General features: G+C 44.7%; 26 non-coding genes across 26 annotated transcripts; all 26 read left to right on the forward strand.

Moving 5' to 3' along the window:
• Positions 1-229: 229 nt before the first annotated feature.
• On the forward strand, positions 230-301 carry TRNAE-CUC. The gene has a single exon. It is a non-coding gene; the product is annotated as a tRNA-Glu (tRNA).
• A 751-nt stretch (positions 302-1052) lies between these two features.
• Positions 1053-1124, forward strand: TRNAE-CUC. Its single transcript has one exon. It is a non-coding gene; the product is annotated as a tRNA-Glu (tRNA).
• Positions 1125-1875: 751 nt separating this feature from the next.
• TRNAE-CUC lies at positions 1876-1947 on the forward strand. The gene has a single exon. It is a non-coding gene; the product is annotated as a tRNA-Glu (tRNA).
• A 751-nt stretch (positions 1948-2698) lies between these two features.
• Positions 2699-2770, forward strand: TRNAE-CUC. Its single transcript has one exon. It is a non-coding gene; the product is annotated as a tRNA-Glu (tRNA).
• Positions 2771-3521: 751 nt separating this feature from the next.
• TRNAE-CUC lies at positions 3522-3593 on the forward strand. Its single transcript has one exon. It is a non-coding gene; the product is annotated as a tRNA-Glu (tRNA).
• Positions 3594-4344: 751 nt separating this feature from the next.
• Positions 4345-4416, forward strand: TRNAE-CUC. The gene has a single exon. It is a non-coding gene; the product is annotated as a tRNA-Glu (tRNA).
• A 399-nt stretch (positions 4417-4815) lies between these two features.
• TRNAE-CUC lies at positions 4816-4887 on the forward strand. The gene has a single exon. It is a non-coding gene; the product is annotated as a tRNA-Glu (tRNA).
• A 752-nt stretch (positions 4888-5639) lies between these two features.
• On the forward strand, positions 5640-5711 carry TRNAE-CUC. Its single transcript has one exon. It is a non-coding gene; the product is annotated as a tRNA-Glu (tRNA).
• A 751-nt stretch (positions 5712-6462) lies between these two features.
• On the forward strand, positions 6463-6534 carry TRNAE-CUC. Its single transcript has one exon. It is a non-coding gene; the product is annotated as a tRNA-Glu (tRNA).
• A 751-nt stretch (positions 6535-7285) lies between these two features.
• On the forward strand, positions 7286-7357 carry TRNAE-CUC. The gene has a single exon. It is a non-coding gene; the product is annotated as a tRNA-Glu (tRNA).
• A 751-nt stretch (positions 7358-8108) lies between these two features.
• Positions 8109-8180, forward strand: TRNAE-CUC. Its single transcript has one exon. It is a non-coding gene; the product is annotated as a tRNA-Glu (tRNA).
• A 751-nt stretch (positions 8181-8931) lies between these two features.
• On the forward strand, positions 8932-9003 carry TRNAE-CUC. Its single transcript has one exon. It is a non-coding gene; the product is annotated as a tRNA-Glu (tRNA).
• A 751-nt stretch (positions 9004-9754) lies between these two features.
• On the forward strand, positions 9755-9826 carry TRNAE-CUC. Its single transcript has one exon. It is a non-coding gene; the product is annotated as a tRNA-Glu (tRNA).
• Positions 9827-10577: 751 nt separating this feature from the next.
• TRNAE-CUC lies at positions 10578-10649 on the forward strand. The gene has a single exon. It is a non-coding gene; the product is annotated as a tRNA-Glu (tRNA).
• A 751-nt stretch (positions 10650-11400) lies between these two features.
• TRNAE-CUC lies at positions 11401-11472 on the forward strand. Its single transcript has one exon. It is a non-coding gene; the product is annotated as a tRNA-Glu (tRNA).
• A 751-nt stretch (positions 11473-12223) lies between these two features.
• On the forward strand, positions 12224-12295 carry TRNAE-CUC. The gene has a single exon. It is a non-coding gene; the product is annotated as a tRNA-Glu (tRNA).
• A 751-nt stretch (positions 12296-13046) lies between these two features.
• Positions 13047-13118, forward strand: TRNAE-CUC. The gene has a single exon. It is a non-coding gene; the product is annotated as a tRNA-Glu (tRNA).
• A 751-nt stretch (positions 13119-13869) lies between these two features.
• Positions 13870-13941, forward strand: TRNAE-CUC. Its single transcript has one exon. It is a non-coding gene; the product is annotated as a tRNA-Glu (tRNA).
• A 751-nt stretch (positions 13942-14692) lies between these two features.
• Positions 14693-14764, forward strand: TRNAE-CUC. Its single transcript has one exon. It is a non-coding gene; the product is annotated as a tRNA-Glu (tRNA).
• A 751-nt stretch (positions 14765-15515) lies between these two features.
• TRNAE-CUC lies at positions 15516-15587 on the forward strand. The gene has a single exon. It is a non-coding gene; the product is annotated as a tRNA-Glu (tRNA).
• A 751-nt stretch (positions 15588-16338) lies between these two features.
• TRNAE-CUC lies at positions 16339-16410 on the forward strand. Its single transcript has one exon. It is a non-coding gene; the product is annotated as a tRNA-Glu (tRNA).
• A 751-nt stretch (positions 16411-17161) lies between these two features.
• On the forward strand, positions 17162-17233 carry TRNAE-CUC. Its single transcript has one exon. It is a non-coding gene; the product is annotated as a tRNA-Glu (tRNA).
• A 751-nt stretch (positions 17234-17984) lies between these two features.
• On the forward strand, positions 17985-18056 carry TRNAE-CUC. The gene has a single exon. It is a non-coding gene; the product is annotated as a tRNA-Glu (tRNA).
• Positions 18057-18807: 751 nt separating this feature from the next.
• Positions 18808-18879, forward strand: TRNAE-CUC. Its single transcript has one exon. It is a non-coding gene; the product is annotated as a tRNA-Glu (tRNA).
• A 751-nt stretch (positions 18880-19630) lies between these two features.
• TRNAE-CUC lies at positions 19631-19702 on the forward strand. The gene has a single exon. It is a non-coding gene; the product is annotated as a tRNA-Glu (tRNA).
• Positions 19703-20453: 751 nt separating this feature from the next.
• On the forward strand, positions 20454-20525 carry TRNAE-CUC. Its single transcript has one exon. It is a non-coding gene; the product is annotated as a tRNA-Glu (tRNA).
• Positions 20526-20635: the final 110 nt, after the last annotated feature.

Raw genomic sequence — 20635 nt, forward strand, 5'->3', positions numbered from 1 at the left:
CTGCTCCTCGGCATTACGCTGTACATTTCAACAAAGGGATGGACTTGTGGCACATCCGTACCAACCTTACCTTAGTTCCCGCAGCTTGTAGTTGATTCTAAGCCTTGGTGAAGGATTTTCAGGAAAAATGTTATCCTTTTTCCAACCGCTTAGTGGACGATGGCTTTCAGCTGATGGCATTCAGACACTCCATTTGCTTCTCTTCTCAGGTGTTATTTGTGACAACCCTTCCCTGGTGGTCTAGTGGCTAGGATTCGGCGCTCTCACCGCCGCGGCCCGGGTTCGATTCCCGGTCAGGGAAAAGCGCATCTTTATTTGCTTACTCGTTTTGAAGTGCCAACTTTGAAATCTTCACCTGTTGATACTGCTTCACTGACGTCAACATTCACTTTAAGGAACTGTAATGAAACTGCTGTGAGAGTCACATAAAATGGCCTTGTAAATATAAATGCCTATGTAGGTCTTTGCAATTGTTTCTGCCATTTTGCTGGCCTGGAGGGTGTTTTCCCAACTCGAAATCAGCCCAACACTTTCCCTGTTGTATTCCATTCTGCTTGAACAGTGAAGTGCTGAATCAATGTTTGGCAAACTTTTAGGAAGAAAAACACAGAATGCTCCATTCTTGGCCTACCCTTTCAACTTCACTTTTTCATAGCTTTTTCTATGGACTTGAATTTGGATCTCACAGGAGAGCACATCTTCTACCCTGGCTGTCTAGTGGCTAGTAACCAACACGCTCACTGCCATGGCCCAGGTTAGGTACCCAATTCAGAGACACCTTGCTTGTAATTTTCTCAGACTCTTAAACGTTTTAGATCTTTAACTGCTCCTCGGCATTACGCTGTACATTTCAACAAAGGGATGGACTTGTGGCACATCCGTACCAATCTTACCTTAGTTCCCGCAGCTTGTAGTTGATTCTAAGCCTTGGTGAAGGATTTTGAGGAAAAATGTTGTCCTTTTTCCAACCGCTTAGTGGACGATGGCTTTCAGCTGATGGCATTCAGACACTCCATTTGCTTCTCTTCTCAGGTGTTATTTGTGACAACCCTTCCCTGGTGGTCTAGTGGCTAGGATTCGGCGCTCTCACCGCCGCGGCCCGGGTTCGATTCCCGGTCAGGGAAAAGCGCATCTTTATTTGCTTACTCGTTTTGAAGTGCCAACTTTGAAATCTTCACCTGTTGATACTGCTTCACTGACGTCAACATTCACTTTAAGGAACTGTAATGAAACTGCTGTGAGAGTCACATAAAATGGCCTTGTAAATATAAATGCCTATGTAGGTCTTTGCAATTGTTTCTGCCATTTTGCTGGCCTGGAGGGTGTTTTTCCAACTCAAAATCAGCCCAACACTTTCCCTGTTGTATTCCATTCTGCTTGAACAGTGAAGTGCTGAATCAATGTTTGGCAAACTTTTAGGAAGAAAAACACAGAATGCTCCATTCTTGGCCTACCCTTTCAACTTCACTTTTTCATAGCTTTTTCTATGGACTTGAATTTGGATCTCACAGGAGAGCACATCTTCTACCCTGGCTGTCTAGTGGCTAGTAACCAACACGCTCACTGCCATGGCCCAGGTTAGGTATCCCATTCAGAGACACCTTGCTTGTAATTTTCTCAGACTCTTAAACGTTTTAGATCTTTAACTGCTCCTCGGCATTACGCTGTACATTTCAACAAAGGGATGGACTTGTGGCACATCCGTACCAACCTTACCTTAGTTCCCGCAGCTTGTAGTTGATTCTAAGCCTTGGTGAAGGATTTTGAGGAAAAATGTTATCCTTTTTCCAACCGCTTAGTGGACGATGGCTTTCAGCTGATGGCATTCAGACACTCCATTTGCTTCTCTTCTCAGGTGTTATTTGTGACAACCCTTCCCTGGTGGTCTAGTGGCTAGGATTCGGCGCTCTCACCGCCGCGGCCCGGGTTCGATTCCCGGTCAGGGAAAAGCGCATCTTTATTTGCTTACTCGTTTTGAAGTGCCAACTTTGAAATCTTCACCTGTTGATACTGCTTCACTGACGTCAACATTCACTTTAAGGAACTGTAATGAAACTGCTGTGAGAGTCACATAAAATGGCCTTGTAAATATAAATGCCTATGTAGGTCTTTGCAATTGTTTCTGCCATTTTGCTGGCCTGGAGGGTGTTTTCCCAACTCGAAATCAGCCCAACACTTTCCCTGTTGTATTCCATTCTGCTTGAACAGTGAAGTGCTGAATCAATGTTTGGCAAACTTTTAGGAAGAAAAACACAGAATGCTCCATTCTTGGCCTACCCTTTCAACTTCACTTTTTCATAGCTTTTTCTATGGACTTGAATTTGGATCTCACAGGAGAGCACATCTTCTACCCTGGCTGTCTAGTGGCTAGTAACCAACACGCTCACTGCCATGGCCCAGGTTAGGTACCCCATTCAGAGACACCTTGCTTGTAATTTTCTCAGACTCTTAAACGTTTTAGATCTTTAACTGCTCCTCGGCATTACGCTGTACATTTCAACAAAGGGATGGACTTGTGGCACATCCGTACCAACCTTACCTTAGTTCCCGCAGCTTGTAGTTGATTCTAAGCCTTGGTGAAGGATTTTGAGGAAAAATGTTATCCTTTTTCCAACCGCTTAGTGGACGATGGCTTTCAGCTGATGGCATTCAGACACTCCATTTGCTTCTCTTCTCAGGTGTTATTTGTGACAACCCTTCCCTGGTGGTCTAGTGGCTAGGATTCGGCGCTCTCACCGCCGCGGCCCGGGTTCGATTCCCGGTCAGGGAAAAGCGCATCTTTATTTGCTTACTCGTTTTGAAGTGCCAACTTTGAAATCTTCACCTGTTGATACTGCTTCACTGACGTCAACATTCACTTTAAGGAACTGTAATGAAACTGCTGTGAGAGTCACATAAAATGGCCTTGTAAATATAAATGCCTATGTAGGTCTTTGCAATTGTTTCTGCCATTTTGCTGGCCTGGAGGGTGTTTTCCCAACTCGAAATCAGCCCAACACTTTCCCTGTTGTATTCCATTCTGCTTGAACAGTGAAGTGCTGAATCAATGTTTGGCAAACTTTTAGGAAGAAAAACACAGAATGCTCCATTCTTGGCCTACCCTTTCAACTTCACTTTTTCATAGCTTTTTCTATGGACTTGAATTTGGATCTCACAGGAGAGCACATCTTCTACCCTGGCTGTCTAGTGGCTAGTAACCAACACGCTCACTGCCATGGCCCAGGTTAGGTACCCCATTCAGAGACACCTTGCTTGTAATTTTCTCAGACTCTTAAACGTTTTAGATCTTTAACTGCTCCTCGGCATTACGCTGTACATTTCAACAAAAAGATGGACTTGTGGCACATCCGTACCAACCTTACCTTAGTTCCCGCAGCTTGTAGTTGATTCTAAGCCTTGGTGAAGGATTTTGAGGAAAAATGTTGTCCTTTTTCCAACCGCTTAGTGGACGATGGCTTTCAGCTGATGGCATTCAGACACTCCATTTGCTTCTCTTCTCAGGTGTTATTTGTGACAACCCTTCCCTGGTGGTCTAGTGGCTAGGATTCGGCGCTCTCACCGCCGCGGCCCGGGTTCGATTCCCGGTCAGGGAAAAGCGCATCTTTATTTGCTTACTCGTTTTGAAGTGCCAACTTTGAAATCTTCACCTGTTGATACTGCTTCACTGACGTCAACATTCACTTTAAGGAACTGTAATGAAACTGCTGTGAGAGTCACATAAAATGGCCTTGTAAATATAAATGCCTATGTAGGTCTTTGCAATTGTTTCTGCCATTTTGCTGGCCTGGAGGGTGTTTTCCCAACTCGAAATCAGCCCAACACTTTCCCTGTTGTATTCCATTCTGCTTGAACAGTGAAGTGCTGAATCAATGTTTGGCAAACTTTTAGGAAGAAAAACACAGAATGCTCCATTCTTGGCCTACCCTTTCAACTTCACTTTTTCATAGCTTTTTCTATGGACTTGAATTTGGATCTCACAGGAGAGCACATCTTCTACCCTGGCTGTCTAGTGGCTAGTAACCAACACGCTCACTGCCATGGCCCAGGTTAGGTACCCCATTCAGAGACACCTTGCTTGTAATTTTCTCAGACTCTTAAACGTTTTAGATCTTTAACTGCTCCTCGGCATTACGCTGTACATTTCAACAAAGGGATGGACTTGTGGCACATCCGTACCAACCTTACCTTAGTTCCCGCAGCTTGTAGTTGATTCTAAGCCTTGGTGAAGGATTTTGAGGAAAAATGTTATCCTTTTTCCAACCGCTTAGTGGACGATGGCTTTCAGCTGATGGCATTCAGACACTCCATTTGCTTCTCTTCTCAGGTGTTATTTGTGACAACCCTTCCCTGGTGGTCTAGTGGCTAGGATTCGGCGCTCTCACCGCCGCGGCCCGGGTTCGATTCCCGGTCAGGGAAAAGCGCATCTTTATTTGCTTACTCGTTTTGAAGTGCCAACTTTGAAATCTTCACCTGTTGATACTGCTTCACTGACGTCAACGCTCACTGCCATGGCCCAGGTTAGGTACCCCATTCAGAGACACCTTGCTTGTAATTTTCTCAGACTCTTAAACGTTTTAGATCTTTAACTGCTCCTCGGCATTACGCTGTACATTTCAACAAAGGGATGGACTTGTGGCACATCCGTACCAACCTTACCTTAGTTCCCGCAGCTTGTAGTTGATTCTAAGCCTTGGTGAAGGATTTTGAGGAAAAATGTTATCCTTTTTCCAACCGCTTAGTGGACGATGGCTTTCAGCTGATGGCATTCAGACACTCCATTTGCTTCTCTTCTCAGGTGTTATTTGTGACAACCCTTCCCTGGTGGTCTAGTGGCTAGGATTCGGCGCTCTCACCGCCGCGGCCCGGGTTCGATTCCCGGTCAGGGAAAAGCGCATCTTTATTTGCTTACTCGTTTTGAAGTGCCAACTTTGAAATCTTCACCTGTTGATACTGCTTCACTGACGTCAACATTCACTTTAAGGAACTGTAATGAAACTGCTGTGAGAGTCACATAAAATGGCCTTGTAAATATAAATGCCTATGTAGGTCTTTGCAATTGTTTCTGCCATTTTGCTGGCCTGGAGGGTGTTTTCCCAACTCGAAATCAGCCCAACACTTTCCCTGTTGTATTCCATTCTGCTTGAACAGTGAAGTGCTGAATCAATGTTTGGCAAACTTTTAGGAAGAAAAACACAGAATGCTCCATTCTTGGCCTACCCTTTCAACTTCACTTTTTCATAGCTTTTTCTATGGACTTGAATTTGGATCTCACAGGAGAGCACATCTTCTACCCTGGCTGTCTAGTGGCTAGTAACCAACACGCTAACTGCCATGGCCCAGGTTAGGTACCCCATTCAGAGACACCTTGCTTGTAAATTTTCTCAGACTCTTAAACGTTTTAGATCTTTAACTGCTCCTCGGCATTACGCTGTACATTTCAACAAAGGGATGGACTTGTGGCACATCCGTACCAACCTTACCTTAGTTCCCGCAGCTTGTAGTTGATTCTAAGCCTTGGTGAAGGATTTTGAGGAAAAATGTTATCCTTTTTCCAACCGCTTAGTGGACGATGGCTTTCAGCTGATGGCATTCAGACACTCCATTTGCTTCTCTTCTCAGGTGTTATTTGTGACAACCCTTCCCTGGTGGTCTAGTGGCTAGGATTCGGCGCTCTCACCGCCGCGGCCCGGGTTCGATTCCCGGTCAGGGAAAAGCGCATCTTTATTTGCTTACTCGTTTTGAAGTGCCAACTTTGAAATCTTCACCTGTTGATACTGCTTCACTGACGTCAACATTCACTTTAAGGAACTGTAATGAAACTGCTGTGAGAGTCACATAAAATGGCCTTGTAAATATAAATGCCTATGTAGGTCTTTGCAATTGTTTCTGCCATTTTGCTGGCCTGGAGGGTGTTTTCCCAACTCGAAATCAGCCCAACACTTTCCCTGTTGTATTCCATTCTGCTTGAACAGTGAAGTGCTGAATCAATGTTTGGCAAACTTTTAGGAAGAAAAACACAGAATGCTCCATTCTTGGCCTACCCTTTCAACTTCACTTTTTCATAGCTTTTTCTATGGACTTGAATTTGGATCTCACAGGAGAGCACATCTTCTACCCTGGCTGTCTAGTGGCTAGTAACCAACACGCTCACTGCCATGGCCCAGGTTAGGTACCCCATTCAGAGACACCTTGCTTGTAATTTTCTCAGACTCTTAAACGTTTTAGATCTTTAACTGCTCCTCGGCATTACGCTGTACATTTCAACAAAGGGATGGACTTGTGGCACATCCGTACCAACCTTACCTTAGTTCCCGCAGCTTGTAGTTGATTCTAAGCCTTGGTGAAGGATTTTGAGGAAAAATGTTATCCTTTTTCCAACCGCTTAGTGGACGATGGCTTTCAGCTGATGGCATTCAGACACTCCATTTGCTTCTCTTCTCAGGTGTTATTTGTGACAACCCTTCCCTGGTGGTCTAGTGGCTAGGATTCGGCGCTCTCACCGCCGCGGCCCGGGTTCGATTCCCGGTCAGGGAAAAGCGCATCTTTATTTGCTTACTCGTTTTGAAGTGCCAACTTTGAAATCTTCACCTGTTGATACTGCTTCACTGACGTCAACATTCACTTTAAGGAACTGTAATGAAACTGCTGTGAGAGTCACATAAAATGGCCTTGTAAATATAAATGCCTATGTAGGTCTTTGCAATTGTTTCTGCCATTTTGCTGGCCTGGAGGGTGTTTTCCCAACTCGAAATCAGCCCAACACTTTCCCTGTTGTATTCCATTCTGCTTGAACAGTGAAGTGCTGAATCAATGTTTGGCAAACTTTTAGGAAGAAAAACACAGAATGCTCCATTCTTGGCCTACCCTTTCAACTTCACTTTTTCATAGCTTTTTCTATGGACTTGAATTTGGATCTCACAGGAGAGCACATCTTCTACCCTGGCTGTCTAGTGGCTAGTAACCAACACGCTCACTGCCATGGCCCAGGTTAGGTACCCCATTCAGAGACACCTTGCTTGTAATTTTCTCAGACTCTTAAACGTTTTAGATCTTTAACTGCTCCTCGGCATTACGCTGTACGTTTCAACAAAGGGATGGACTTGTGGCACATCCGTACCAACCTTACCTTAGTTCCCGCAGCTTGTAGTTGATTCTAAGCCTTGGTGAAGGATTTTGAGGAAAAATGTTATCCTTTTTCCAACCGCTTAGTGGACGATGGCTTTCAGCTGATGGCATTCAGACACTCCATTTGCTTCTCTTCTCAGGTGTTATTTGTGACAACCCTTCCCTGGTGGTCTAGTGGCTAGGATTCGGCGCTCTCACCGCCGCGGCCCGGGTTCGATTCCCGGTCAGGGAAAAGCGCATCTTTATTTGCTTACTCGTTTTGAAGTGCCAACTTTGAAATCTTCACCTGTTGATACTGCTTCACTGACGTCAACATTCACTTTAAGGAACTGTAATGAAACTGCTGTGAGAGTCACATAAAATGGCCTTGTAAATATAAATGCCTATGTAGGTCTTTGCAATTGTTTCTGCCATTTTGCTGGCCTGGAGGGTGTTTTCCCAACTCGAAATCAGCCCAACACTTTCCCTGTTGTATTCCATTCTGCTTGAACAGTGAAGTGCTGAATCAATGTTTGGCAAACTTTTAGGAAGAAAAACACAGAATGCTCCATTCTTGGCCTACCCTTTTAACTTCACTTTTTCATAGCTTTTTCTATGGACTTGAATTTGGATCTCACAGGAGAGCACATCTTCTACCCTGGCTGTCTAGTGGCTAGTAACCAACACGCTCACTGCCATGGCCCAGGTTAGGTACCCCATTCAGAGACACCTTGCTTGTAATTTTCTCAGACTCTTAAACGTTTTAGATCTTTAACTGCTCCTCGGCATTACGCTGTACGTTTCAACAAAGGGATGGACTTGTGGCACATCCGTACCAACCTTACCTTAGTTCCCGCAGCTTGTAGTTGATTCTAAGCCTTGGTGAAGGATTTTGAGGAAAAATGTTATCCTTTTTCCAACCGCTTAGTGGACGATGGCTTTCAGCTGATGGCATTCAGACACTCCATTTGCTTCTCTTCTCAGGTGTTATTTGTGACAACCCTTCCCTGGTGGTCTAGTGGCTAGGATTCGGCGCTCTCACCGCCGCGGCCCGGGTTCGATTCCCGGTCAGGGAAAAGCGCATCTTTATTTGCTTACTCGTTTTGAAGTGCCAACTTTGAAATCTTCACCTGTTGATACTGCTTCACTGACGTCAACATTCACTTTAAGGAACTGTAATGAAACTGCTGTGAGAGTCACATAAAATGGCCTTGTAAATATAAATGCCTATGTAGGTCTTTGCAATTGTTTCTGCCATTTTGCTGGCCTGGAGGGTGTTTTCCCAACTCGAAATCAGCCCAACACTTTCCCTGTTGTATTCCATTCTGCTTGAACAGTGAAGTGCTGAATCAATGTTTGGCAAACTTTTAGGAAGAAAAACACAGAATGCTCCATTCTTGGCCTACCCTTTCAACTTCACTTTTTCATAGCTTTTTCTATGGACTTGAATTTGGATCTCACAGGAGAGCACATCTTCTACCCTGGCTGTCTAGTGGCTAGTAACCAACACGCTCACTGCCATGGCCCAGGTTAGGTACCCCATTCAGAGACACCTTGCTTGTAATTTTCTCAGACTCTTAAACGTTTTAGATCTTTAACTGCTCCTCGGCATTACGCTGTACATTTCAACAAAGGGATGGACTTGTGGCACATCCGTACCAACCTTACCTTAGTTCCCGCAGCTTGTAGTTGATTCTAAGCCTTGGTGAAGGATTTTGAGGAAAAATGTTATCCTTTTTCCAACCGCTTAGTGGACGATGGCTTTCAGCTGATGGCATTCAGACACTCCATTTGCTTCTCTTCTCAGGTGTTATTTGTGACAACCCTTCCCTGGTGGTCTAGTGGCTAGGATTCGGCGCTCTCACCGCCGCGGCCCGGGTTCGATTCCCGGTCAGGGAAAAGCGCATCTTTATTTGCTTACTCGTTTTGAAGTGCCAACTTTGAAATCTTCACCTGTTGATACTGCTTCACTGACGTCAACATTCACTTTAAGGAACTGTAATGAAACTGCTGTGAGAGTCACATAAAATGGCCTTGTAAATATAAATGCCTATGTAGGTCTTTGCAATTGTTTCTGCCATTTTGCTGGCCTGGAGGGTGTTTTCCCAACTCGAAATCAGCCCAACACTTTCCCTGTTGTATTCCATTCTGCTTGAACAGTGAAGTGCTGAATCAATGTTTGGCAAACTTTTAGGAAGAAAAACACAGAATGCTCCATTCTTGGCCTACCCTTTCAACTTCACTTTTTCATAGCTTTTTCTATGGACTTGAATTTGGATCTCACAGGAGAGCACATCTTCTACCCTGGCTGTCTAGTGGCTAGTAACCAACACGCTCACTGCCATGGCCCAGGTTAGGTACCCCATTCAGAGACACCTTGCTTGTAATTTTCTCAGACTCTTAAACGTTTTAGATCTTTAACTGCTCCTCGGCATTACGCTGTACATTTCAACAAAGGGATGGACTTGTGGCACATCCGTACCAACCTTACCTTAGTTCCCGCAGCTTGTAGTTGATTCTAAGCCTTGGTGAAGGATTTTGAGGAAAAATGTTATCCTTTTTCCAACCGCTTAGTGGACGATGGCTTTCAGCTGATGGCATTCAGACACTCCATTTGCTTCTCTTCTCAGGTGTTATTTGTGACAACCCTTCCCTGGTGGTCTAGTGGCTAGGATTCGGCGCTCTCACCGCCGCGGCCCGGGTTCGATTCCCGGTCAGGGAAAAGCGCATCTTTATTTGCTTACTCGTTTTGAAGTGCCAACTTTGAAATCTTCACCTGTTGATACTGCTTCACTGACGTCAACATTCACTTTAAGGAACTGTAATGAAACTGCTGTGAGAGTCACATAAAATGGCCTTGTAAATATAAATGCCTATGTAGGTCTTTGCAATTGTTTCTGCCATTTTGCTGGCCTGGAGGGTGTTTTCCCAACTCGAAATCAGCCCAACACTTTCCCTGTTGTATTCCATTCTGCTTGAACAGTGAAGTGCTGAATCAATGTTTGGCAAACTTTTAGGAAGAAAAACACAGAATGCTCCATTCTTGGCCTACCCTTTCAACTTCACTTTTTCATAGCTTTTTCTATGGACTTGAATTTGGATCTCACAGGAGAGCACATCTTCTACCCTGGCTGTCTAGTGGCTAGTAACCAACACGCTCACTGCCATGGCCCAGGTTAGGTACCCCATTCAGAGACACCTTGCTTGTAATTTTCTCAGACTCTTAAACGTTTTAGATCTTTAACTGCTCCTCGGCATTACGCTGTACGTTTCAACAAAGGGATGGACTTGTGGCACATCCGTACCAACCTTACCTTAGTTCCCGCAGCTTGTAGTTGATTCTAAGCCTTGGTGAAGGATTTTGAGGAAAAATGTTATCCTTTTTCCAACCGCTTAGTGGACGATGGCTTTCAGCTGATGGCATTCAGACACTCCATTTGCTTCTCTTCTCAGGTGTTATTTGTGACAACCCTTCCCTGGTGGTCTAGTGGCTAGGATTCGGCGCTCTCACCGCCGCGGCCCGGGTTCGATTCCCGGTCAGGGAAAAGCGCATCTTTATTTGCTTACTCGTTTTGAAGTGCCAACTTTGAAATCTTCACCTGTTGATACTGCTTCACTGACGTCAACATTCACTTTAAGGAACTGTAATGAAACTGCTGTGAGAGTCACATAAAATGGCCTTGTAAATATAAATGCCTATGTAGGTCTTTGCAATTGTTTCTGCCATTTTGCTGGCCTGGAGGGTGTTTTCCCAACTCGAAATCAGCCCAACACTTTCCCTGTTGTATTCCATTCTGCTTGAACAGTGAAGTGCTGAATCAATGTTTGGCAAACTTTTAGGAAGAAAAACACAGAATGCTCCATTCTTGGCCTACCCTTTCAACTTCACTTTTTCATAGCTTTTTCTATGGACTTGAATTTGGATCTCACAGGAGAGCACATCTTCTACCCTGGCTGTCTAGTGGCTAGTAACCAACACGCTCACTGCCATGGCCCAGGTTAGGTACCCCATTCAGAGACACCTTGCTTGTAATTTTCTCAGACTCTTAAACGTTTTAGATCTTTAACTGCTCCTCGGCATTACGCTGTACATTTCAACAAAGGGATGGACTTGTGGCACATCCGTACCAACCTTACCTTAGTTCCCGCAGCTTGTAGTTGATTCTAAGCCTTGGTGAAGGATTTTGAGGAAAAATGTTATCCTTTTTCCAACCGCTTAGTGGACGATGGCTTTCAGCTGATGGCATTCAGACACTCCATTTGCTTCTCTTCTCAGGTGTTATTTGTGACAACCCTTCCCTGGTGGTCTAGTGGCTAGGATTCGGCGCTCTCACCGCCGCGGCCCGGGTTCGATTCCCGGTCAGGGAAAAGCGCATCTTTATTTGCTTACTCGTTTTGAAGTGCCAACTTTGAAATCTTCACCTGTTGATACTGCTTCACTGACGTCAACATTCACTTTAAGGAACTGTAATGAAACTGCTGTGAGAGTCACATAAAATGGCCTTGTAAATATAAATGCCTATGTAGGTCTTTGCAATTGTTTCTGCCATTTTGCTGGCCTGGAGGGTGTTTTCCCAACTCGAAATCAGCCCAACACTTTCCCTGTTGTATTCCATTCTGCTTGAACAGTGAAGTGCTGAATCAATGTTTGGCAAACTTTTAGGAAGAAAAACACAGAATGCTCCATTCTTGGCCTACCCTTTCAACTTCACTTTTTCATAGCTTTTTCTATGGACTTGAATTTGGATCTCACAGGAGAGCACATCTTCTACCCTGGCTGTCTAGTGGCTAGTAACCAACACGCTCACTGCCATGGCCCAGGTTAGGTACCCCATTCAGAGACACCTTGCTTGTAATTTTCTCAGACTCTTAAACGTTTTAGATCTTTAACTGCTCCTCGGCATTACGCTGTACATTTCAACAAAGAGATGGACTTGTGGCACATCCGTACCAACCTTACCTTAGTTCCCGCAGCTTGTAGTTGATTCTAAGCCTTGGTGAAGGATTTTGAGGAAAAATGTTGTCCTTTTTCCAACAGCTTAGTGGACGATGGCTTTCAGCTGATGGCATTCAGACACTCCATTTGCTTCTCTTCTCAGGTGTTATTTGTGACAACCCTTCCCTGGTGGTCTAGTGGCTAGGATTCGGCGCTCTCACCGCCGCGGCCCGGGTTCGATTCCCGGTCAGGGAAAAGCGCATCTTTATTTGCTTACTCGTTTTGAAGTGCCAACTTTGAAATCTTCACCTGTTGATACTGCTTCACTGACGTCAACATTCACTTTAAGGAACTGTAATGAAACTGCTGTGAGAGTCACATAAAATGGCCTTGTAAATATAAATGCCTATGTAGGTCTTTGCAATTGTTTCTGCCATTTTGCTGGCCTGGAGGGTGTTTTTCCAACTCAAAATCAGCCCAACACTTTCCCTGTTGTATTCCATTCTGCTTGAACAGTGAAGTGCTGAATCAATGTTTGGCAAACTTTTAGGAAGAAAAACACAGAATGCTCCATTCTTGGCCTACCCTTTCAACTTCACTTTTTCATAGCTTTTTCTATGGACTTGAATTTGGATCTCACAGGAGAGCACATCTTCTACCCTGGCTGTCTAGTGGCTAGTAACCAACACGCTCACTGCCATGGCCCAGGTTAGGTACCCCATTCAGAGACACCTTGCTTGTAATTTTCTCAGACTCTTAAACGTTTTAGATCTTTAACTGCTCCTCGGCATTACGCTGTACATTTCAACAAAGGGATGGACTTGTGGCACATCCGTACCAACCTTACCTTAGTTCCCGCAGCTTGTAGTTGATTCTAAGCCTTGGTGAAGGATTTTGAGGAAAAATGTTATCCTTTTTCCAACCGCTTAGTGGACGATGGCTTTCAGCTGATGGCATTCAGACACTCCATTTGCTTCTCTTCTCAGGTGTTATTTGTGACAACCCTTCCCTGGTGGTCTAGTGGCTAGGATTCGGCGCTCTCACCGCCGCGGCCCGGGTTCGATTCCCGGTCAGGGAAACGCGCATCTTTATTTGCTTACTCGTTTTGAAGTGCCAACTTTGAAATCTTCACCTGTTGATACTGCTTCACTGACGTCAACATTCACTTTAAGGAACTGTAATGAAACTGCTGTGAGAGTCACATAAAATGGCCTTGTAAATATAAATGCCTATGTAGGTCTTTGCAATTGTTTCTGCCATTTTGCTGGCCTGGAGGGTGTTTTCCCAACTCGAAATCAGCCCAACACTTTCCCTGTTGTATTCCATTCTGCTTGAACAGTGAAGTGCTGAATCAATGTTTGGCAAACTTTTAGGAAGAAAAACACAGAATGCTCCATTCTTGGCCTACCCTTTCAACTTCACTTTTTCATAGCTTTTTCTATGGACTTGAATTTGGATCTCACAGGAGAGCACATCTTCTACCCTGGCTGTCTAGTGGCTAGTAACCAACACGCTCACTGCCATGGCCCAGGTTAGGTACCCCATTCAGAGACACCTTGCTTGTAATTTTCTCAGACTCTTAAACGTTTTAGATCTTTAACTGCTCCTCGGCATTACGCTGTACATTTCAACAAAGGGATGGACTTGTGGCACATCCGTACCAACCTTACCTTAGTTCCCGCAGCTTGTAGTTGATTCTAAGCCTTGGTGAAGGATTTTGAGGAAAAATGTTATCCTTTTTCCAACCGCTTAGTGGACGATGGCTTTCAGCTGATGGCATTCAGACACTCCATTTGCTTCTCTTCTCAGGTGTTATTTGTGACAACCCTTCCCTGGTGGTCTAGTGGCTAGGATTCGGCGCTCTCACCGCCGCGGCCCGGGTTCGATTCCCGGTCAGGGAAAAGCGCATCTTTATTTGCTTACTCGTTTTGAAGTGCCAACTTTGAAATCTTCACCTGTTGATACTGCTTCACTGACGTCAACATTCACTTTAAGGAACTGTAATGAAACTGCTGTGAGAGTCACATAAAATGGCCTTGTAAATATAAATGCCTATGTAGGTCTTTGCAATTGTTTCTGCCATTTTGCTGGCCTGGAGGGTGTTTTTCCAACTCGAAATCAGCCCAACACTTTCCCTGTTGTATTCCATTCTGCTTGAACAGTGAAGTGATGAATCAATGTTTGGCAAACTTTTAGGAAGAAAAACACAGAATGCTCCATTCTTGGCCTACCCTTTCAACTTCACTTTTTCATAGCTTTTTCTATGGACTTGAATTTGGATCTCACAGGAGAGCACATCTTCTACCCTGGCTGTCTAGTGGCTAGTAACCAACACGCTCACTGCCATGGCCCAGGTTAGGTACCCCATTCAGAGACACCTTGCTTGTAATTTTCTCAGACTCTTAAACGTTTTAGATCTTTAACTGCTCCTCGGCATTACGCTGTACGTTTCAACAAAGGGATGGACTTGTGGCACATCCGTACCAACCTTACCTTAGTTCCCGCAGCTTGTAGTTGATTCTAAGCCTTGGTGAAGGATTTTGAGGAAAAATGTTATCCTTTTTCCAACCGCTTAGTGGACGATGGCTTTCAGCTGATGGCATTCAGACACTCCATTTGCTTCTCTTCTCAGGTGTTATTTGTGACAACCCTTCCCTGGTGGTCTAGTGGCTAGGATTCGGCGCTCTCACCGCCGCGGCCCGGGTTCGATTCCCGGTCAGGGAAAAGCGCATCTTTATTTGCTTACTCGTTTTGAAGTGCCAACTTTGAAATCTTCACCTGTTGATACTGCTTCACTGACGTCAACATTCACTTTAAGGAACTGTAATGAAACTGCTGTGAGAGTCACATAAAATGGCCTTGTAAATATAAATGCCTATGTAGGTCTTTGCAATTGTTTCTGCCATTTTGCTGGCCTGGAGGGTGTTTTCCCAACTCGAAATCAGCCCAACACTTTCCCTGTTGTATTCCATTCTGCTTGAACAGTGAAGTGCTGAATCAATGTTTGGCAAACTTTTAGGAAGAAAAACACAGAATGCTCCATTCTTGGCCTACCCTTTCAACTTCACTTTTTCATAGCTTTTTCTATGGACTTGAATTTGGATCTCACAGGAGAGCACATCTTCTACCCTGGCTGTCTAGTGGCTAGTAACCAACACGCTCACTGCCATGGCCCAGGTTAGGTACCCCATTCAGAGACACCTTGCTTGTAATTTTCTCAGACTCTTAAACGTTTTAGATCTTTAACTGCTCCTCGGCATTACGCTGTACATTTCAACAAAGGGATGGACTTGTGGCACATCCGTACCAACCTTACCTTAGTTCCCGCAGCTTGTAGTTGATTCTAAGCCTTGGTGAAGGATTTTGAGGAAAAATGTTATCCTTTTTCCAACCGCTTAGTGGACGATGGCTTTCAGCTGATGGCATTCAGACACTCCATTTGCTTCTCTTCTCAGGTGTTATTTGTGACAACCCTTCCCTGGTGGTCTAGTGGCTAGGATTCGGCGCTCTCACCGCCGCGGCCCGGGTTCGATTCCCGGTCAGGGAAAAGCGCATCTTTATTTGCTTACTCGTTTTGAAGTGCCAACTTTGAAATCTTCACCTGTTGATACTGCTTCACTGACGTCAACATTCACTTTAAGGAACTGTAATGAAACTGCTGTGAGAGTCACATAAAATGGCCTTGTAAATATAAATGCCTATGTAGGTCTTTGCAATTGTTTCTGCCATTTTGCTGGCCTGGAGGGTGTTTTCCCAACTCGAAATCAGCCCAACACTTTCCCTGTTGTATTCCATTCTGCTTGAACAGTGAAGTGCTGAATCAATGTTTGGCAAACTTTTAGGAAGAAAAACACAGAATGCTCCATTCTTGGCCTACCCTTTCAACTTCACTTTTTCATAGCTTTTTCTATGGACTTGAATTTGGATCTCACAGGAGAGCACATCTTCTACCCTGGCTGTCTAGTGGCTAGTAACCAACACGCTCACTGCCATGGCCCAGGTTAGGTACCCCATTCAGAGACACCTTGCTTGTAATTTTCTCAGACTCTTAAACGTTTTAGATCTTTAACTGCTCCTCGGCATTACGCTGTACATTTCAACAAAGGGATGGACTTGTGGCACATCCGTACCAACCTTACCTTAGTTCCCGCAGCTTGTAGTTGATTCTAAGCCTTGGTGAAGGATTTTGAGGAAAAATGTTATCCTTTTTCCAACCGCTTAGTGGACGATGGCTTTCAGCTGATGGCATTCAGACACTCCATTTGCTTCTCTTCTCAGGTGTTATTTGTGACAACCCTTCCCTGGTGGTCTAGTGGCTAGGATTCGGCGCTCTCACCGCCGCGGCCCGGGTTCGATTCCCGGTCAGGGAAAAGCGCATCTTTATTTGCTTACTCGTTTTGAAGTGCCAACTTTGAAATCTTCACCTGTTGATACTGCTTCACTGACGTCAACATTCACTTTAAGGAACTGTAATGAAACTGCTGTGAGAGTCACATAAAATGGCCTTGTAAATATAAATGCCTATGTAGGTCTTTGCAATTGTTTCTGCCATTTTGCTGGCCTGGAGGGTGTTTTCCCAACTCGAAATCAGCCCAACACTTTCCCTGTTGTATTCCATTCTGCTTGAACAGTGAAGTGCTGAATCAATGTTTGGCAAACTTTTAGGAAGAAAAACACAGAATGCTCCATTCTTGGCCTACCCTTTCAACTTCACTTTTTCATAGCTTTTTCTATGGACTTGAATTTGGATCTCACAGGAGAGCACATCTTCTACCCTGGCTGTCTAGTGGCTAGTAACCAACACGCTCACTGCCATGGCCCAGGTTAGGTACCCCATTCAGAGACACCTTGCTTGTAATTTTCTCAGACTCTTAAACGTTTTAGATCTTTAACTGCTCCTCGGCATTACGCTGTACATTTCAACAAAGGGATGGACTTGTGGCACATCCGTACCAACCTTACCTTAGTTCCCGCAGCTTGTAGTTGATTCTAAGCCTTGGTGAAGGATTTTGAGGAAAAATGTTATCCTTTTTCCAACCGCTTAGTGGACGATGGCTTTCAGCTGATGGCATTCAGACACTCCATTTGCTTCTCTTCTCAGGTGTTATTTGTGACAACCCTTCCCTGGTGGTCTAGTGGCTAGGATTCGGCGCTCTCACCGCCGCGGCCCGGGTTCGATTCCCGGTCAGGGAAAAGCGCATCTTTATTTGCTTACTCGTTTTGAAGTGCCAACTTTGAAATCTTCACCTGTTGATACTGCTTCACTGACGTCAACATTCACTTTAAGGAACTGTAATGAAACTGCTGTGAGAGTCACATAAAATGGCCTTGTAAATATAAATGCCTATGTAGGTCTTTGCAATTGTTTCTGCCATTTTGCTGGCCTGGAGGGTGTTTTCCCAACTCGAAATCAGCCCAACACTTTCCCTGTTGTATTCCATTCTGCTTGAACAGTGAAGTGCTGAATCAATGTTTGGCAAACTTTTAGGAAGAAAAACACAGAATGCTCCATTCTTGGCCTACCCTTTCAACTTCACTTTTTCATAGCTTTTTCTATGGACTTGAATTTGGATCTCACAGGAGAGCACATCTTCTACCCTGGCTGTCTAGTGGCTAGTAACCAACACGCTCACTGCCATGGCCCAGGTTAGGTACCCCATTCAGAGACACCTTGCTTGTAATTTTCTCAGACTCTTAAACGTTTTAGATCTTTAACTGCTCCTCGGCATTACGCTGTACGTTTCAACAAAGGGATGGACTTGTGGCACATCCGTACCAACCTTACCTTAGTTCCCGCAGCTTGTAGTTGATTCTAAGCCTTGGTGAAGGATTTTGAGGAAAAATGTTATCCTTTTTCCAACCGCTTAGTGGACGATGGCTTTCAGCTGATGGCATTCAGACACTCCATTTGCTTCTCTTCTCAGGTGTTATTTGTGACAACCCTTCCCTGGTGGTCTAGTGGCTAGGATTCGGCGCTCTCACCGCCGCGGCCTGGGTTCGATTCCCGGTCAGGGAAAAGCGCATCTTTATTTGCTTACTCGTTTTGAAGTGCCAACTTTGAAATCTTCACCTGTTGATACTGCTTCACTGACGTCAACATTCACTTTAAGGAACTGTAATGAAACTGCTGTGAGAGTCACATAAAATGGCCTTGTAAATATAAATGCCTATGTAGGTCTTTGCAATTGTTTCTGCCATTTTGCTGGCCTGGAGGGTGTTTTCCCAACTCGAAATCAGCCCAACACTTTCCCTGTTGTATTCCATTCTGCTTGAACAGTGAAGTGCTGAATCAATGTTTGGCAAACTTTTAGGAAGAAAAACACAGAATGCTCCATTCTTGGCCTACCCTTTCAACTTCACTTTTTCATAGCTTTTTCTATGGACTTGAATTTGGATCTCACAGGAGAGCACATCTTCTACCCTGGCTGTCTAGTGGCTAGTAACCAACACGCTCACTGCCATGGCCCAGGTTAGGTACCCCATTCAGAGACACCTTGCTTGTAATTTTCTCAGACTCTTAAACGTTTTAGATCTTTAACTGCTCCTCGGCATTACGCTGTACGTTTCAACAAAGGGATGGACTTGTGGCACATCCGTACCAATCTTACCTTAGTTCCCGCAGCTTGTAGTTGATTCTAAGCCTTGGTGAAGGATTTTGAGGAAAAATGTTATCCTTTTTCCAACCGCTTAGTGGACGATGGCTTTCAGCTGATGGCATTCAGACACTCCATTTGCTTCTCTTCTCAGGTGTTATTTGTGACAACCCTTCCCTGGTGGTCTAGTGGCTAGGATTCGGCGCTCTCACCGCCGCGGCCCGGGTTCGATTCCCGGTCAGGGAAAAGCGCATCTTTATTTGCTTACTCGTTTTGAAGTGCCAACTTTGAAATCTTCACCTGTTGATACTGCTTCACTGACGTCAACATTCACTTTAAGGAACTGTAATGAAACTGCTGTGAGAGTCACATAAAATGGCCTTGTAAATATAAATGCCTATGTAGGTCTTTGCAATTGTTTCTGCCATTTTGCTGGCCTGGAGGGTGTTTTCCCAACTCGAAATCAGCCCAACACTTTCCCTGTTGTATTCCATTCTGCTTGAACAGTGAAGTGCTGAATCAATGTTTGGCAAACTTTTAGGAAGAAAAACACAGAATGCTCCATTCTTGGCCTACCCTTTCAACTTCACTTTTTCATAGCTTTTTCTATGGACTTGAATTTGGATCTCACAGGAGAGCACATCTTCTACCCTGGCTGTCTAGTGGCTAGTAACCAACACGCTCACTGCCATGGCCCAGGTTAGGTACCCCATTCAGAGACACCTTGCTTGTAATTTTCTCAGACTCTTAAACGTTTTAGATCTTTAACTGCTCCTCGGCATTACGCTGTACATTTCAACAAAGGGATGGACTTGTGGCACATCCGTACCAACCTTACCTTAGTTCCCGCAGCTTGTAGTTGATTCTAAGCCTTGGTGAAGGATTTTCAGGAAAAATGTTATCCTTTTTCCAACCGCTTAGTGGACGATGGCTTTCAGCTGATGGCATTCAGACACTCCATTTGCTTCTCTTCTCAGGTGTTATTTGTGACAACCCTTCCCTGGTGGTCTAGTGGCTAGGATTCGGCGCTCTCACCGCCGCGGCCCGGGTTCGATTCCCGGTCAGGGAAAAGCGCATCTTTATTTGCTTACTCGTTTTGAAGTGCCAACTTTGAAATCTTCACCTGTTGATACTGCTTCACTGACGTCAACATTCACTTTAAGGAACTGTAATGAAACTGCTGTGAGAGTCACATAAAATGGCCTTGTAAATATAAATGCCTATGTAGGTCTTTGCAATTGTTTCTGCCATTTTGCTGGCCTGGAGGGTGTTTTCCCAACTCAAAATCAGCCCAACACTTTCCCTGTTGTATTCCATTCTGCTTGAACAGTGAAGTGCTGAATCAATGTTTGGCAAACTTTTAGGAAGAAAAACACAGAATGCTCCATTCTTGGCCTACCCTTTCAACTTCACTTTTTCATAGCTTTTTCTATGGACTTGAATTTGGATCTCACAGGAGAGCACATCTTCTACCCTGGCTGTCTAGTGGCTAGTAACCAACACGCTCACTGCCATGGCCCAGGTTAGGTACCCCATTCAGAGACACCTTGCTTGTAATTTTCTCAGACTCTTAAACGTTTTAGATCTTTAACTGCTCCTCGGCATTACGCTGTACATTTCAACAAAGGGATGGACTTGTGGCACATCCGTACCAACCTTACCTTAGTTCCCGCAGCTTGTAGTTGATTCTAAGCCTTGGTGAAGGATTTTGAGGAAAAATGTTATCCTTTTTCCAACCGCTTAGTGGACGATGGCTTTCAGCTGATGGCATTCAGACACTCCATTTGCTTCTCTTCTCAGGTGTTATTTGTGACAACCCTTCCCTGGTGGTCTAGTGGCTAGGATTCGGCGCTCTCACCGCCGCGGCCCGGGTTCGATTCCCGGTCAGGGAAAAGCGCATCTTTATTTGCTTACTCGTTTTGAAGTGCCAACTTTGAAATCTTCACCTGTTGATACTGCTTCACTGACGTCAACATTCACTTTAAGGAACTGTAATGAAACT

Source organism: Bufo bufo, chromosome 8 (assembly GCF_905171765.1).
Source record: "Bufo bufo chromosome 8, aBufBuf1.1, whole genome shotgun sequence".
NCBI classification, from domain to species: Eukaryota; Metazoa; Chordata; class Amphibia; order Anura; family Bufonidae; genus Bufo; species Bufo bufo.